General features: G+C 42.0%; 1 pseudogene across 1 annotated transcript; it reads left to right on the top strand.

The window, feature by feature from the left end:
- The first annotated feature begins 7,737 nt into the window (after positions 1-7,737).
- Positions 7,738-18,075, top strand: LOC307247634 (histone H3.2-like; annotated as a pseudogene). Its single transcript has 3 exons — positions 7,738-7,789; positions 8,922-9,083; positions 17,685-18,075. The product of its transcript is annotated as a histone H3.2-like (transcript).
- The last annotated feature ends 1,005 nt before the right edge of the window (positions 18,076-19,080 follow it).

Below are 19,080 nucleotides of genomic sequence, written 5' to 3'. Positions count from 1 at the left end.
CTTCTTCCTCATTTGAACGAAGTTTCCTTGTGTTTTAACATCACAAAGTATATTGTCGTGGCCTTGTCCCTGTGCAGGTTCTGCAGTGGAAAAAAACGCATCTAACAATTAAACTGAAGAAGAGAAGTTCGAGAGAGTCGAGGTCTGAAGATATAAGACTTTATTATCACTTGCAAGAAGTGACAACAGAATCTGAGTTGGTTTGGCAAAGAACTCCCGAGCCGCTCACGGACTCCTTCTTTTTACCTGTTTCTGTTGGTCGAGAATGTACATCTGTTTCCTCAATTAGGATCCCTTCCTTCCTCCTATACGGTCAGTAGTGCAAAGAAGCCATTTGTCTTCATTCTTTGACGTCAGTTACAATAACAAACCTCCCGACACTAGTCCAGGCCATATTTTATGCGGGGGATGTTTGCATTCACACACCTTCCCATGTCATATGGCCCACAGTCAACAAAGCACTTATTCATGTCTTTGCTGACCCTTGTTTCACACACACTTACTTCATTCATATAGCATATGGGCAAGATAACGAATGTTCTTTCTTATTTAATGGTAGAATATAATGAACATATTTCTTTTAAATGTACTAGTAAATTTCTCCCATAGTTCAAATCCCGCAGACTACAATTTTTAAGGTTGTCCTACTTCTAAATGTCTTTTAATTCTGTGTGTCAGTTTCTGCTGAAAATATATCCAAAAGTCAAGTATGTTTTTGCAGTTTTTGATGATGTTTGAATTCATTACGCTCGTGTCTCTTCAAAAAATCTCCAGATGACAAATACATTTTTGGAGCCTCTTCCTCATTTGAACGGAAGTTCTTTGCATTTTAAATGAAATATCTATGTAGTGGCATCCGAGTGGTGAAGGCAATGGACTCTAAATCCATTGGGGTGTCCTGTCACCGGTCAAAATCCTGAAAACTACAATTCACAAATAGTTCCCTGCTTTCATGATGTTTTGACTTATTGCACTGGTATCTCCTAAAAAAATGCTCCAATACTCAATTATCTTGTTGAATCTTGCCACCGGAGGTGCACAAGCCAGTGTATCATCAGTGCCGGTGCCAAGGCCAGATGAATTGTGAGGGTTGCGTCAGGAAGGGCATCCGGCGTAAAAACCATGCCAAACCAAACATGCAGACAACAAATCTGATTTCCATACCGGATTGGTCGTGGTCCGTGTTAACAACGACCACCACTGGTGCCGTCAGCCAACAGGGTGCCAGTGGAAATCGTGCTACTGTCGGCCGAAGAAGAAGAAGAGGGGGAAGTTTGTCCGGAGACAGTAGGAGAGGAAGAAGGGTAGGAGAGTCGGGTTGAGAGTAGGAACATTGAACGTTGGCAATATAAAGGGTAACGAGAGTGAGCTGGCTGACATGATGGAGAGAAGGAAGGTAAGGAGTAAGAACAGGAGTATCGGAGCCGGGTACAAACTGTTCTTCCATGGAGTGGAAGGCAGGAGAAATGTGGTAGGGATAGTCTGAAAGGAAAAATATGTCAAGAATGTTCTGGAGGTGTCGAGAGTGTCGGACAGAGTGATGAGCATGAAGCTGGAAATTGATGGGGTGATAATGAATGTGGTCAGTGCATATGCTCCCCAAGTTGGGTGTGAGATGGAAGAGAAAGAAGAATTCTTTAGTGAGTTGGATGTAGTGGTGGAGAGCGTCCCCATGGGAGAGAGAGTGGTCGTTGGAGCACATCTCAATGGGCATGTTGGCGAAGGGATCAGAGACATAGATGACAAGAAGGTGATGGTTAGGGATGGTGTCCAGGAGAGGAATGTGGAAGGACATATGGTGATGGAGTTCGCCAAAAGGATTCAATTGGCTGTTGTGAATACGTATTTCAAGAAGAGGGAGGAACACAGCGTGACATACAAGACTGGAAGAAGGTGCACACGGTGGACTACATCTTATGCAGGAGGTGCTGAAAGATTAGCAAATGCAAAGTGCTGGTAGGTGAGTTTGTTGGTAGGCAGCATCGGATGGTGGTCTGTAGGATTACTCTGGAGGCCAAGCGGAGGAAATGAGTGAAAGAAGAGCCAAAGATAAAATGGTGGATGTTGAAAAAGGAGGAGTATTGCATGCATTTTAGGGAAGAGGTAAGGCAGGCAATAGGTGGGAATGAACGGTTACCAGATGACTGGGAAACAACTGCAGAAGTGGTGAGAGAGACGGCCAAGAAGGTACTTGGTGTATCATGTGGGAAGAGGAAGGAAGACAAGGCCTCTTGGTGGTGGAATGAGTATGTACAGGAGAGCATAGAGTAGAAGAGGTTGGCAAAGAAGAAATGGGATAGTCAGAAAGTGAAAGTGAAAAGCTGAGAATACAAAGAGTGGAGGTGGAGAAGGTGGATGAGTTCAAGTACTTGGGGTGGACCATTCAAGGCAGCGGAGAGTTCGGGAGAGAGGTGAAGAAGAGAGTACAGGCAGGGTGGAGTGGGTGGAGAAGAGTGTCCGAAGTGATCTGTGACAAAAGGGTTCCAGCAAGAGTGAAGTGGAACGTCTACACGGCATGAGTGAGACCAGCTATGTTGTATGGTTTAGAGGTGGTGGCGGTGACAAAAAGGCAGGTGGCAGAGTTGAGGATGTTGAGATTTTTATTGGAAGTGACAAGGATGGACAGGATTAAGAATGAGTACATTAGAGGGACAACTCAGGTTGGACAGTTTGGTGGAAAAGGGAGAGAGGCCAGATTGAGAGGGTTTGGACATGTGTGGAGGAGAGATGAGAGTTACATTGGGAGAAGGATGGTGTGGATGGAGCTGCCAAGCAAGTCTGGTATAATTGATGCCATAGAAATCCTCAGCATAGCACGCTCATGTTTTCCTAGTAGATGTAGGTGGATCCACACAGGACCGACCTACTTTGGGCCAGTTGTCTTGTGTTTGGATACTTTGCCTCACTCAAAGAGATGTATAAATCAGGCAGCGTGGATGTCTCAAACTTGTCTCTGACCGTAGAGTCGCAGAAATGGAGATACTTTATATTTCCTAACGTTTTGACACAGCAGTCGCCATTGGAAACAACTAATGTCATGAGCAAACTACATGACTTTTAAAGTTGTCAGATGGCTGTAGTGTTTACACTTCACAACTTGCTGTATGTATTCAGTAATCTTGCACTCTTGTGGTTCGCAAACTACATGACTGATTGGCAACAGGGCGTCACACATTACAAGATCTTTCGCTAGGAGGAATCCCTGTCAGGTCTCCAAACTACGTTTTGTCACGAAAACACACACAAGAAGTGACACCGGAAATGACGCGATACCTTGCGCCGGACTGTTTTATTTATTTTTTTATTATATTCTTGATTCCCGTAAAAAAATGAATAAAAGCAGAATTTAAATACAAAATATATTAAGAACCTAGAGAAGAAAAGTGAAATAGGTATGTTGTGTTTGTGGCAGCTGCTCCGCTGCACTCCCATTTCTCAGTCTCTCCTTCTTGACTCCTCTATCCGCCTCACTCCATGTCTGTTCTCATAGGATCACTCCCCACTCGATTCCAACACGACCTGATATTAAAACTGCTTGATATCTCGCCGGCGTCTGCGAGCAATCGGCCAACGCTGGGCGAGCAGTCAGATCGCATTGTGAGCAGTCCATACCACACTCCCGTCATTCACGAGAGAATGCTAGGATTTTACTCCAATCTGTAGCTTTGCTTGGCAATCTCGAAAAACCTTTCGGCGAGTGGAAAATCAGGCCAGAATAACATTGTCTGAACTCAGGCCGAAAGACACGCTGGAAAGTGTATTGGTACCAGCAGGGGGCATCTGCCTCTCCTCCTGCTGCCTCGTGGCCCATTATACAGACAATGGTTGGAAAATGGCTGGAGAAACTGATAATCCTGAGAAAAATAATACTTAATTTTAATCATTTTGATGATGAGATAATAATAATAATAATATGGAATACATTGGGTTTGTGATATAGCAATATATAATATAATCTGATAATCAGTTGAAGCTCTGGATGGCACGTTGAGGTGCAGAGGAGGGATTAGGCTAATCAGGGAATTAGAGAAAGATTTAGTTTTACTTAGTTTCCTGATTTTCTTGGATTGAAAATTCAAGGTTCAAGATGTTTATTTATCACATATTTATACATATGGGCATACATATATGTAGAAGTGACGTGCGGTGAGGTTCGTGGCTGGTGAGATACTGACTTTTTCAGAGTCAGATTTACAAATATATGAACCCAATAGAGTAGCTTAAATTCACCATTCAGTTGGCAGCTTGCACATTGGCTACTGGTTGTGTTTCATATCTCATATCAGCATTCTTTACACACATAGTTAAGTTTCATATTTGGCCAAGAAAGAACGTTAATTTTATAGCGGCTCACGAAAGAGCGCATTTGCTCTTCATCCTCCGTGTGTTCTTAATTTGCCATCGCAACTCCTCAATTACTATTAGTATTTAATTGATTACATACTCATTCAATACAAATAAAAGGACATACTGCAGTGTACGCATGGTCTTACCTTTACTTGTAAATTAAGTCCATGCTCCTATCATTCTGGACAAATATCTCCGTGAGCTTGTTGTAAAAGTCCTCCTTATCTTCCTATAGTTTTAAAAGTCTCTCGGTCTCAAAGGAGATTATTGATGCACACGCCCCCTTAAGTGAGGCAGAGGTACTGGCTGCCTCACCTCATGCTTTTTTACTGCGGTTTTATGTCAGATTAGCAAGACTAAATATGTTATACACATACATTTATGGAAAGTGAGGACATACAATAAACGTGTCTACAAACATTACCTTGGTGACAAACAGTGAGAAAGCAAAAGGCGCATGCGCTCAACCCAGTTCGTGAGGGATTGTGCAATCTGAGATGAGGCTCCGCCCCTCGCTGCCTCACCTCGCGCGTCTACCTTCTAATTGAACAGGAAATACGCAAATGCAGCGATTTTGAGAATAAAAATGATTGAAATTATTGGAATCGTGCATAAATTACATTTATAGCACAGCTCAGAAGAGAAATATTAATATTTATTTTATTTTATCCTCATTGTTTTTTTCTTTTCACGATGACAGCCTCCCCTGACCGCACGTCCCTGATGTGATAGTGTGTTCATACATATTTAAACATGGTGAGTGCTGTTTGAGGGAGGAGGTGAGATTAGGAGCGTGGGCTATGTGCACATTTTATAGTCATTAAGCTTTACATTCGGCGACACATTTTGTTTTTAACATTTTGATTCAGTATTTACATTTAGATGTAATATTTCACATTTATTTTTGACATATGAACATATTGTTCACAATGACATATTTCACGTTGTTTTACATCTATTTCTGTCTCAAATGTGAGGAAATTGACCTAAATATTCAAAATATAGATCCTAGAAAAATTAAACCAAAGTGTACTTTATTTTTACGGCAACCCATAATATACTGCCAATCAAGCATTAATATAAACCATAAACTATTCAAAATACTCAAAAAAATCAAAACAACCATTTTCAATATTAATAGTGAAAATAAATGATTTGAGGTCATTTGATGAAGAAGAAAAAGTTTTATTTACTTTTAATTCACTAAAAACACTTTTTTGCCCCTCGCTTTCCTGTGGGTGATGGACATAGACAGACATAGAAAGAGAGAGAAAATTTGACACTTCTGACAATGAACCAGAAACAACATTTTTGGAGGAATTATTCTGGTTTTTGCACATAGACCTGGCAACCCTGGTGGAGTCTTCTTGTCAGAAGTGTTTCTTTTTCTCTCTCTCACTATGTCTCTGTCTCTGTCTGTCGATCGCCCCAGGAAAGCGAGGGGCAAAATAACTTGAAGTGTGTTAAAAATCTGCCAAAAACTGGTTTAAATGTTTCCAACCGAATCCAAATGTGCCATACATGATCTCAAATAATTTATTTTCAATATTTATATTATAACTTGCTTATGTTTCTAATTTTTTGATTGAATAACATTTTGAACTTGACACTGTATATTAATTAAACTAATAATATTGTAGTTTACCTTTCATGTGAGTGGCACAGACTGTTATGAAAAAACAGCTGTATGATTACTCAGTGTAAAGAATACACATTTGTTTTCATTCTTACAATTGTATTTTGATGTGTGGTTCATATATGTCAGAAGCTCTCCAGGTGCTTTTAACTGGCAGCATTCAAAAGCTCACTTGGGAATCAAACCTTCAAATGTACAAACCAGAGACTCTCACCCAGTGACTTACCTCTTCACGCCACTGAGTCTTAACAACATGACGTCATTCCTCGAGGCATCCGCTTTGAATTTGCTGGTTCTTGGCGCGTCCAGCCTATCACACCACACGTGAAAATCTCCCACATTAATAACGTTTGGCACAAAGAACGGTTCCAGGCTCTTAAAGAAGCCTGTCGACGCCTCCCTAGCCAACCAACTGAACTCCTTTTATGCACGGTTCGAGTCTGGCAACAGCACCGCTAGCTTGCCGGCTAATTGGAGTTACACCGCTGGGGATGAGCGCGCACTCTCAGTGTCTGTGCACGAGGTCAGGAGGGCTTTGATGCGGGTGAACACCAGGAAAGCTGCGGGCCCAGACGGCATATCTGGACGAGTACTGAAGACCTGTGCTAACCAGCTAGCTCCGGTGTTCACCACAATATTCAACATCTCCCTGGCTGAATCAGTGGTCCAGTCCTGCTTCAAGAGGTCCATCGTCGTTCCTGTCCCGAAGATCACCTCTCCTGCCTGCCTGAATGACTACCGTCCGGTGGCCCTCACCTCGGTGGTCATGAAGTGTTTCAAGAGGCTGATTAAGGATTACATCTGCGCCTCCCTCCCCCGCACCTTGGACCCGTTGCAGTTCGCGTTCCGGCAAAACAGATCCACGGATGACTCGGCCTCCCAGGTACTGCACACCACCCTCACGCACCTGGATGGCCAGAAGGGGGCCTATGTGAGATTGCTGTTCATCGATTATAGTTCAGCTTTCAATACCATAGTCCCCACCAGACTGGCTGTCAAGCTGATGGAGCTTGGACTGAATGCTCCGCTGTGCGCCTGGATCCTGGACTTCCTCACAGCCCGCCCCCAGGTGGTCAGGGTGGGGAAGTACATGTCAAGCTCCCTCACCCTGAATACAGGATCCCCCCAGGGCTGCGTCCTCAGCCCCCTACTGTACTCCCTGTACACACATGACTCTGTGGCCAGGTCCAGCTCCAACACCATCATCAAGTTTGCTGACGACACCGTGGCCGTGGGCCTGATCACCGACTGCGATGAGAAGGCCTACCGCGAGGAGGTGGCTGACCTGTCACTCTGGTGCCAGGACAACAGCCTACACCTGAACGTCAGCAAAACCAAGGAGCTGATTGTGGACTTTAGGCGTGGATCACAATCGAGGACGCACGCGCCCTTGTGGATTAATGGGACTTCTGTCGACAGGGTGAGCAGCTTCAGATATCTGGGAGTCCACATCACAGAGGACTTAACATGGACTGTACACACAGACACTCTGGTGAGAAAGGCGAGGCAGCGTCTTTACCACCTCAGGCAGCTGAGGAAATTCCGGGTCTCGTGAGGATCCTCAAGTCCTTCTACTCTGGAGCAGTGGAGAGCATCCTGACAGGCAACATCACTGCCTTGTTTGGGAACTGTACTGCTCAGGACAGGCGGGCCCTGCAGAGGGTGGTGCGTTCAGCTGAACGTACCACTGGAACTACCCTCCCCCCCTTGCAGGAGCTATACACCAGGAGGTGTAGTAGCAGAGCTGCAGGATCATGAAGGATCCTCATCACCCCTACAACAGAGTGTTCCAGCTGCTGCGGTCAGGCAAGCGCCTCCGCAGTCACACAGCGAGAACAGAGAGACTGAGACTGAGTTTTTTCCCACAAGCCATTAGAACTGTCGATGCTGACCTCACCAGGGGTCCTCACTGAGCCATACACATAGGCTCCACTACCTACTGTACTGTATGTAGCATACTGTAGGGTTGTTCGTGATGCCGTATTGCTGCGCCGTACTGTTGTATACTGTGCTGTATTATCCCAAATACTACCTCACTTTATTCACATTCACATGCCACTTTAATTCACATGCCACTTTAATGCACATATCTGTATATACATAAGCATATTCCCTCTATCTATTCCATTTTATTTCATTTTATTTTTATTGTATTTTATTTTATTCTATATATTTTTATTTTATTCTATTAGTATTCAACTTACTGTATTACGTTTTAGGAGTCAATTAGTCGGTCTGTTAGAAAGAATTTTTTTTTTTTTTTCCTAGGACATATTGTGTGTTATCACCGGGTGTGTTGCATTACATTTCACTGCATATATGTATGAAAGTATGTATATGTATGTGACAAAAAAAAATCTTGAATCTTGAATCTCTTGAATCTTAAATTATATATTTAGTGAAATTAAATGCATCTGTGGAATAATGCCTTATATTTTATATTGTGAAGTTGTCTTATACATTTGTGTGGTTCATATAATTAAGTCATGTCTTAGTAAAATTGTAGATGGATCGGGATCATATACTTTGGTTTTCCATCTGACCTTTTCTTATTTGTTAAAAAATCATCACACTGGAAACAAATAACTCAGTTCTGCAAGATTGAACTTTCAAACCTAATAAAACTAACTAAATAATGTGAGTAAGTATTCTGAGTTATTTTAAATGAAGTTGCAAAATACATAAGGAAAAGGAATAGTAACTTATTGAAAAGAGGTAGACCTGCATTTTGTCTGTAATATTATCATAATAATTTTACATTGTTTATTTTTCAGATATTATTGAATTAAATTTTCCAGCAGAAAGACTAAAGCATGTTTGTATGACTTGTAGCGTAGGGCCAGTGTGGCCTCCTCTACGTCCACTGTGAAGCTTTAACACCACGGGCTGAAGCACAGGGAGTCATTACAGCTTGTTCGGCGTTTGAAGTGTATCTCAGGTCTGATCTACGAGGAGACCCGCGGTGTTCTCAAGGTGTTCCTGGAGAACGTAATCCGTGATGCCGTCACCAACACCGAGCACGCCAAGAGAAAGACCGTCACCGCCATGGATGTGGTCTATGCTCTGAAGAGGCAGGGACGCACCCTGTACAGTGTCGGCGGTTAAACTGCAACAGCTCCACTTAACAAAGGCCCTTTTCAGGGCCCCACCTCCACTGTGAAGAGCCTCCTTCTTTAAGCTTTGTGTGGGACGAGGCACATATTCAACACAAATACGACATGCTAAACGACCAGAACAACATACCACCATCTGCTGTATGGCAATTAATTACACTTTACTATAAATACACTATCGTTTTATAACGTCGTCTGATCACAATACTTTAATTGATTGGCGGTAGAATCTGCAAGTGACACTGGGCATGCTCCAGTTGCTTTCGAGGACTAGAACACAGAGACTGAGGTTTGAAAATAAGAATCTGTAAATTTACCTTTATCTGATTATTAAAAAGACTTATATTGTGCCTAATGCAGTGAATGGTTATAATATGAGAGCAATTTGAATAACATGCTCCTTTTTGATTGAAAAAGAGAATGAGAAACAAGATTTAGTATTCAAGAGGTAAGATGGGACATTATAAAAGATCTTTTTTTTTTATGTCTTACTACTTAACTACAAAAAAGAATTGTCCTTTATACTAGTACGGGGATCATGTCGCCCACCTGGTCACAATGCATAGGTCACAGTTCAGCACTTGTCCGACGTAAATCTACACAATTCTTCCTCTAGCCAGGCTGGAGGCATCAACACATTTCCTCTCCCATAGGGCCTCTGAATAGACACGTTATTTTTGTTCTCCGTATGACATGGAAGCAATAAATTAAAAGTAACATACGTTAGTAATTATACCATACAATCACTATACAATGGGCTCTGATTCTTGAGAATCCAGGGCCCTCATTCAGACACCTCATGATCCCCCCTTCGAGACTATACAAAGTCTCGACAGAGAGAAGAGTAATTGAACTTATGATGTTAATTGGCTTAATATAAATCACTTAATAACAAACAAAATTGATTATAAAATACCCTTCTGACCATGCTTAGTCGCAGCAATACAGAAAATTTGTGGAGTGTGAGAGCGAAAAACCCATCAGGCAGCTTCCTTTCTAAGTGCATCCAGCAAATAATCAAGACAGGAAAATGCTCTCACGGTCCCTCTGCCCTAAGCAACCACCTAAGGTACTCCAAATCAATTAACAGAAAAAGCCGAAGGGTTTAGAAAACTGTATAGGATGTTACATATTAGTGCGTACATTTAGAACCTCAGAAAAAAATCAAAAATTTGTCATTCATTTTCCTCCTCCATTTTGGAGTGCCCATGTTTGAGTGTTCAAATCCATCAGGCTGTTAGGATCTCTGGACACAGCCATCCTCTGACTGGTCCTGAAAGAAAGAATCACCAGCCAGTATCTTGCACAAACATCAAATACTGTATAATAAGTTCCCTTTTGCATTATACTTTAACATTAATCCAATATATGATTAACCAATTCAGATCTGTGTGTTGACAAATTTTAACAATGCGATTTTTTCAGCACACCATTCATTTTTTCACAAATAACTTGACTTTCTGGATGATAAACAGCTCCTAAATGTTGTTTAATTCCCATTTTTCTGAATTAATTTTACTGTTCTATCCACAAACTCTTTCCCATTATCTGAGGATATGCGATCTGGAAGTCCCCACCTGCTTATGACCTTACGACACAAGATCTTGGCTTGGCAACTGACTGAGCATCTTTACGCTTGGTTGGACATGCCTCAGGCCACCGTGAAAATCTATCCACGACGAATAACATGTATCTTTTACCTCCTATTGATCTTATTCATGTCAACAAAATCCACAACCAACTCACGCATAGGACCTGTCTGAGTTGGAATGTGACCAGGTGGACTCATCACACCCCTCCGAACATTGTTTTTAAGGCAGATTGTACATCTGCCTTTGACATAATGAATTTGCTCAAGTAAATACGGTGCCCAAAAACCATACACTTTTGGGATTTTTCTCCTTACCTCTCCCCTTGCAACATGGGATAACCCATGTGCTTCCTGAATCATCAGACCTAGTAGGTTGGGGGGTGCTACCATCAGTCCTTCATGATTCCTCCACAGACCAGCAGAATCTTGTGTGGCCCCTCGGTCCAACCATAATTGTTTATCTATGGCTGACGCCTCTTCTTGCATCGCAATCACATCTCTGAGCGTGATTTTATCTTCCAGGTCCACTTCATGGGTGACCCCAAGAACCTTGCCTACTTTATTTGCTCCTGTTACTGCTTTTGCAGTCTCATCAGCCGCTTTGTTATCTTGTGTGACCCTTGACGTGTCCATTTTGTGTGCTGCACACATAGCTTCAGCTATTTCCTTTGGTTTCATCATTGCATGCAACAATTTCCTTATCTGGGCATGCTGATGTATCGGAGAACCATCGTTTTTTTTAAATCCTCAATTTTTCCACACTGATACGAATAAATGACACACATTAATTGCATATGCACACTCTGTATATATTTTCACTCGCTTGCCTTCGGCCAATAGAGAAGCTACAGTCAGGCCCACAAGCTCAGCAAGCTGTGCAGAAGCAGGTTGTGGTATTACTTCTGCTTTCTCAACAACAAATTCAGTTCCCTGGGCTTTGACTATTGCATAACCAGCACTCAATGTGTCTCCTATTCGATAGCAGGACCTATCAGTCCAATACTCCACATCTGACACATGCAGTGGGAAAGCTTGCAAGTCTGATCTGAGCTTTGCATATCTCTCTACTTCCTGAACACAATCATGTGGCTCTCCATCCTCTGGTGTTGGTAAATTCTCAGCTGGATTTACCATGACACACCATACTAAGGTGACATCTTCCTGCTCTAAGAGCCTGTGATAGTCTCTTAGCCTAGACATAGTCAATGTACATTTACCGAAACTCAAAAGATTTCTGAGACTTTGATGGGTAAGAATTGTCATTGGGTAACCCATAGTTACTGAGGATGCTTTATCATGCATTAGATAAACTCCCACCATTGCTCTGTAGCACCTTGGTAGCCCCAATTATACTTCTGAATAGGCAGTAGAATAATACGAAACAGGTTGAGGGCTTGTCCCTGTACTTGTGGGCTGACAAAGAACTGCACATGCATATTTTCCCCCAGTGGACGTAGCCACATACAGCAAAAAGTTTGGAGAGTCGTCTGGCCGCGCTAGCACTAGAGCTTCTTGTAGCCTTTGTTTCATCGTTTCAAATGCCATAAGACCTTCCTGCGTCCAGGTGAGGTTGCAATGGAGTTGAGCATTCCTTGTCTCTTTTATCATGGCTCTCAAAGGCCTTGTTAAGCAGGCATAATCTTCTACTGTCAGTCTACTAGCTGAAGAACATTCTGCAATAAAAAAGAAACGTCATCATCTCTCTGACTGTTCTAGGCTTTGGTGTCTTTCGAAAGGCTTCCAAGTGACTCTCAGAGATTCGTCTGTGTCCAGGGGTTATTGTTTGACCCAAATAAATTACTTTTTCTTGATAATACTGTAGCTTCTTCTGAGAAGCCTTGTGTCCTTTGTCTGCCAATAGCTGTAACAGTTTGATTGAGTCCTCATTGCACGTTTCCTTATCTGGTGAACAGATGACGACGTCGTCCACATACTGACAGTACTTTTCAAGATCTGATCAATCCCAGCCAAGTCATCCTGCAACACTTTATTGAGGGGGGAGGGGCTCAACACAGCCCCTCTTGTCAAGAGGAGTTAACTAAGTTCCATTCTCTATGAAGCACCACCCCTTGCTCCGCCTCTTAAATTTAGCAAAGGCTTCCAGTATGGACTGGTTGTCAGCGAGTGAACATCCTGTTTTGGCTCCCGTAGGAACAGCCAAGCTCACTGCCTCATAAATCATAGCTGTTTTTCTCACCCAGCAGCTGAAACACAAAAGCTCTTTTCTTGCATCAAAAACCAGCATCTCCCTTCACCCCAACAAGACTATGTGCTCTTTGAACCAGACAGGACTCACAGAAATCATCGCCCCACATCCCAAACATAAAAAGAAAAAAAAAAAAAAAAACACACACTAATCAAACAATTCACAAATCCTACTTCCAATTCAGAGCAGGAGATTTTCTTTTCTTTTCTGGATGTGTACATGCATGTGTCGGCAGACTGTGTCTCTAGTCCTTCAGAAGGCTCATTTTGTTATCAAATATATAAAGTCCTGTAAAGGTTCATAGCCTTTATCAAATGTACAACCGTCCTTGGAAAAATGGCTCATATATATTTATCAAACGTCCTTAAAGAAAAAGGCTCATATATATTCATAAAACGTCCTTAAAGAAAGGCCCATAATCTTTATTATCAACTTTTCAAAGTCCGTAAACAGGCTCATATATGTTTATCACTCGAGGTGCAAGAAATTTTTCTCTTTATGTATTATTGAACTGCTCACCACATATGTATGCCTATTTAATAACACATATATTATATATATATCACTTACACATACACAAAACATTACACAAAGCTTCACACATCTCCAGATGTGGCACTTTCACACTCACACACACAAAAAGAAAAAAAGAAAAGATATGTCTGTCCAACAACACATCTGATCCTCCAAAGACTTCAACAGCGCTTAGCTTTATGTTTTGACTTCGGCCAACTTCCACGCAGCATTTACACATGTACACATGTCTTTCTGTTTAAGGAGATACGGGCCGTCTTCGTTAATCTTGCATGGTTATTCAAAGAACTTTTGGCTACTAGTTCTGCCATTCTACAATTACTTTTTACTTCAACTTTCTCCACATCTTTTAAGCCTTTAACGTTTACTTTTAACTTCAACTTTTATTTCTCTCGTCTCTATTCTCTATTTCAACTTAATTCTCTTTTTCTTCGTTTATTATTCTCTTATCCCCCTTATTTACATCTTTTACAACTTAATAAACCCCAATTTAGACGGAAACTCCCTTCGCACATCAATACATTATCTCTCATCTCCGCACAATCTGCTCTGCTCTTAGTGCAGCCTATCTGCACTAAACACAACCGCTTCCGACCACATACTGTAACAGCTCGTATTGTAAGTAAAAACTCACCCTTGAGACATTAAGTGGTATCTTCTGAAGCGGAGCGGCAGTGGCAGATGAGGCCCAACACATCCTGGTTCTTGACGCCACTTTGTAGTTTCTGGATGATTTTGATGTGTTGATGAAGAAGGAGTGACCACTGATGCTGACTTGATTCAAATAATAGTTTTATTACACAAATCAGCATCAAACCAGACTTGCCTAGGACGTCCAGGAGAGAACAAAGCCGGAAGTATTCTCTCGGGGAAGAAGTAAAAGACTTGTCCTTTATACTAGTACGGGGATCATGTAGCCCATCTGCTCACAATGCATAAGTCACAGTTCAGCACTGGTCCGACGTAAATCGGACACTCCACTTGATTGATCAAAAATAAACCTAACCCACCCACACATACACACACACACACACACACACAGGCACACACACTTCGGACTTTTACCCCTGAAAGATAGTGGACTTTCAAAATGCTTTATCAAAAAGCATGTCCTATACTTCTGTCTTGAAAGAATTAAAGATGATATACCTAAAATCTTTTCCTTGCGATATTGGTTTCTTCAAACTCTGAAGGTCATTCGAAGGTCTTCAGATGTTGGTTTTAATTGTACAAGGGTCGGATCAGAGAGGTGCTAAGGAGCAGCTCTCTGAGTGGATATATATATATACAGTGGGGCAAAAAAGTATTTAGTCAGCCACCAATTGTGCAAGTTCTCTCACTTAAAAAGATGAGAGAGGCCTGTTATTTTCATCAGAGGTATACCTCAACTATGAGAGACAAAATGAGAAAAAAAATCCAGAAAATCACATTGTCTGATTTTTTTAAAGAATTTAGTTGCAAATTATGGTGGAAAATAAGTATTTGGTGAATAACAAAAGTTCATCTCAATACTTTGTTATATACTCTTTGTTTGCAATGACAGAGGTCAAAAGTTTTCTGTAAGTCTTCACAAGGTTTTCATACACTGTTGCTGGTATTTTGGCCCATTCCTCCATGCAGATCTCCTCTAGAGCGGTGATGTTTTGGGGCTGGGCAACACGGACTTTCAACTCCCTCCAAGGCTTTTCTATGGGTTTGAGATCTGGAGACTGCTAGGCCACTCCAGGACCTTGAAATGCTTCTTACGAAGCCACTCCTTCGTTGCCCAGGCGGTGTGTTTGGGATCATTGTCATGCTGAAAGACCCAGCCACGTTTCATCTTCAATGCCCTTGCTGATGGAAGGAGGTAATCTCACAATACATGGCCCCATTCATTCTTTCCTTCACACGGATCAGTCGTCCTGGTCCCTTTGCAGAAAAACCGCCCCAAAGCATGATGTTTCCACCCCTATGCTTCACAGTAGGTATGGTGTTCTTTGGATGCAACTCAGCTTTCTTTATCCTCCAAACACGAGAAGTTGAGTTTTTACCAAAAAGTTCTATTTTGGTTTCATCTGACCATATGACATTCTCCCAATCCTCTTCTGGATCATCCAAATGCTCTCTAGCAAACTTCAGACGGGCCTGGACATGTACTGGTTTAATCAGGGGGACACGTCTGGCACTGCAGGATTTGAGTCCCTGGCGGCGTAGTGTGTTACTGATGGTAGCCTTTGTTACTTTGGTCCCAGCGCTCTGCAGGTCATTCACTAGGTCCCCCCGTGTGGTTCTGGGATGTTTGCTCACCATTCTTGTGATCATTTTGACCCCACGGGGTGAGATCTTGCGTGGAGCCCCTGATCGAGGGAGATTATCAGTGGTCTTGTATGTCTTCCATTTTCTAATAATTGCTCCCACAGTTGATTTCTTCACAACAAGCTGCTTACCTATGCAGATTCAGTTTTCCCAGCCTGGTGCAGGTCTACAATTTTGTTTCTGGTGTCCTTTGACAGCTCTTTGGTCTTGGCCATAGCTACATTCACAAAAATGGGGTCAAAAACCTTCAAGTCAGAACATCAATGCACTTTTCATCAGAAACTGATTGACACAAAATCACTTTTTTCTCTACCCATTGCATTAATAACGGAGTGGGTAATATGGGAATGGAGAGCTGCTGAAGACGTGCCCCGGCCCGTGCATTGCCTTTAGCATCCTATTTCAACTGTCCAGTCGTCAGACGAAGCGGAGGACGTCATCGTCATCATCAAAACCTGTTATGTAATTAAACTTTTGTGTCATTACAAGAATTTCCATTGGTGTGGTTTGCGTCAACTTTCGTTTTTGGCCATCAGACTCCAGCAAAGTTGAGGTCGACATCTGAACCTGCAATCTTGAGCATATCCTGAACAGGGGTTAGATCATTAAAATCCTCCTGATTGGGTTTCATCATAAATTCATAATTTGCATTTGTACTGTCATTGTTTGTTTTCATCATTCAATTGTTGTCATCATTAAGAACTTGTGTGTACAGCATAGTTTTAGTCATGGCGTTCTCTATGAGTCTTTGAGACAACCCTCCAATGCATGGAATACAACAACAACCACACGTAGCTATAATTGCAATAATTACTGCTAATGATATAAGGATTGATTGTAACATGCCACTCCATTTACCAAACATGCTCTCTAGACATTTGGTGAATAGATTATCTATCCCTGCATTTTCGGTCATCTCCTCAGACAAGGCTGTCAGTCCAACAAATGCTTTGGTCACTCTGCCGTCAGGAGCAGTGTTGTTTGGGATGAAAGTACAACATACGTCGCCAAACATCTTACAAATACCACCATCTTAAGCGAGCAACATATCCAATGCCATTCGAATTTGCTACGTCATCAAACTACTTTTATCCAATTGCTCTGCCAGACCCCTTATCCCATCCCGTGTACTGCTGAGGCAGCTAATCCCAAAGCAGCCCAAAGCAGCCCAAAGCCCAAAGTCCAAAGCCCAAAGCCCAAAGCAGCAAGGAAGACAGCTCCAAAGAAGAAATAAATTCATTCCGTCCCGTTGGACCCACAAAGGCTCTTTTCAGAGCCTTCCACACCCTCATAGAGAGCACGTCTTCGACAACTATCGATGGAAAAATTGGCATTTTAGAAACAATAATAATAATAAATCCATATTCAAAAGAAAATAACACTCATTGGTGGCTCAACACTGACGTGGAGCCTGTAGAGAGAATCATCAAAATAATTATAATATAATAATACTTGACAGTTTTTACTCATAATAAACATATTCCACTGCTAATACATAATAATAATATCAATTATGTTCTTATATATATAGATATATATATAATAAAAAAACGTTTTTATATAATATATATTTATAAACTTTAAAATAAAAATTAAATGTTCATTCATTTAATTATTCATTTCAGTTATTTATGTTGATGTGATAGTATAAGATTTCACTTCATATATATATTTTTAAAATTACATTATATTATAATACATATTTTCTCTACTCCATGACACATATTTAGCATATAAATATATCATCAGTGTTTATTGAAAATAACTCCATGAACTAATAAAAAACGTCAACCATTCAAAATGTTTTGGCGGAACTTTCATGAATCATGGTCACGTGACAACCGCCATGGACCAATCAGCACACAGCACGAGCGCAGAAGGGACTATATATGTATCTGAGCTCCACCGCTGCGATTCATTCTTGTTCCTAAACCAGTTGAGAGTAGCCTGAGCGATGGCCAGAACCAAGCGGACCGCCCGTAAATCCACCGGGGGGGAAGGCTCCCAGGAAGCAACTTGCAACCAAAGCTGCCCGTAATAGCGCCAAGCGAGTCAAGAAGCCTCACCGTTACAGGCCCAGTACCGTGGCTCTCAGAGAGATCCGTCGTTATCAGAAATCCACCGAGCTGCTCATCCGCAAGCTGCCCTTCCAGCGCCTGGTCAGAGAGATCGCTCAGGACTTCAAGACCGACCTGCGCTTCCAGAGCTCCGCTGTCATGGCTCTTCAGGAGGCCAGCGAGGCTTACCTGGTCGGCCTATTCGAGGACACCAGCCTGTGCGCCATCCACGCCAAGAGTCACTCGTGCCCAAGGACATCCAGCTGGCCCGCCGCATCCGGGGAGAGTGCGCCTAGACACACGCGCCGCACTTCAACACAAACGCCTCTTTTAAGGGCCACCACACAGTCTTCAAAGATATGAATTCATTATAAAGGTGACACAAAGGTGGTCGATCCGATAATGGTTGCACATTGTTTGCACAATCCCACGTTGTGCTTGTCGGTATGTCATGTTCAATAGCGTAAAACGATGTGAATTTTTTGAATAAAAAATATTAATACAATTTAGTGATATTCAAAAGGCTCACAAAGGCTTTTCAATTTCTCAAAAGTCACATGATACAAGTGCATTATTCATTCTTGTATGTTTATAAATATATTATGAACACACCAGTAAAGATTACATTTCATACAATGATTACTCTAGATTTTGTTATATTAATTCATAAATATTAATTATCAGCTATTAAATATAAGTTTATACCTGTATTGTTCAACCAACATGGATTCCTATATATCTATAGGAATATATATATATTTAGTGGCACGGTGGCGCAGTGCATTGCACTGCTGCCTCACAGCAAGAAGCTCCTGGGTTCAATTCCCGCCTGGGGCGCTGTTGGCCTTGTGCTCTGGTGGGTTATCTCCCAAATGGGAGCCTTTCTGTGTGGAGTTTGCATGTTCTCCCCGTGCTCACATGGGGTTTCCTCCACCTCACGTCAGTAAGGACCCAAAAACATGCACCCATCATTGTCTGACCAGCAATGGACATTTATCACCTGGTCCCCGGGCGCGTCCACATATGCTGCCCACTGCTCCTGGCTGTGCCCCCAGAGGAAGGACAAGCCAGGATGGGTCAAAAGCAGAGAATCCATTTCACCGGCCAGCATGTGTGTGTTGCGTGATAAATAAAGACTGTTTCTTCTTAATCTCTGCATATGTTTATTTGGTTTTCAATTTATGGGAAACATAAACAAAACAAATACGGCGCATATACAAGAAATACTCCACTTATCTATATCCATGTTTGACATTGAATAGAATCGATTCATAGGAAGCAAAGCATAAATATAAAGCTGC

Source organism: Zeus faber (genome assembly GCF_960531495.2).
Source record: "Zeus faber genome assembly, contig: SCAFFOLD_38, whole genome shotgun sequence".
In the NCBI taxonomy this organism is placed as follows: domain Eukaryota; kingdom Metazoa; phylum Chordata; class Actinopteri; order Zeiformes; family Zeidae; genus Zeus; species Zeus faber.
Note: the sequence above shows the minus strand (reverse complement) of the source record. Positions and strands in the feature narration are given on the sequence as shown.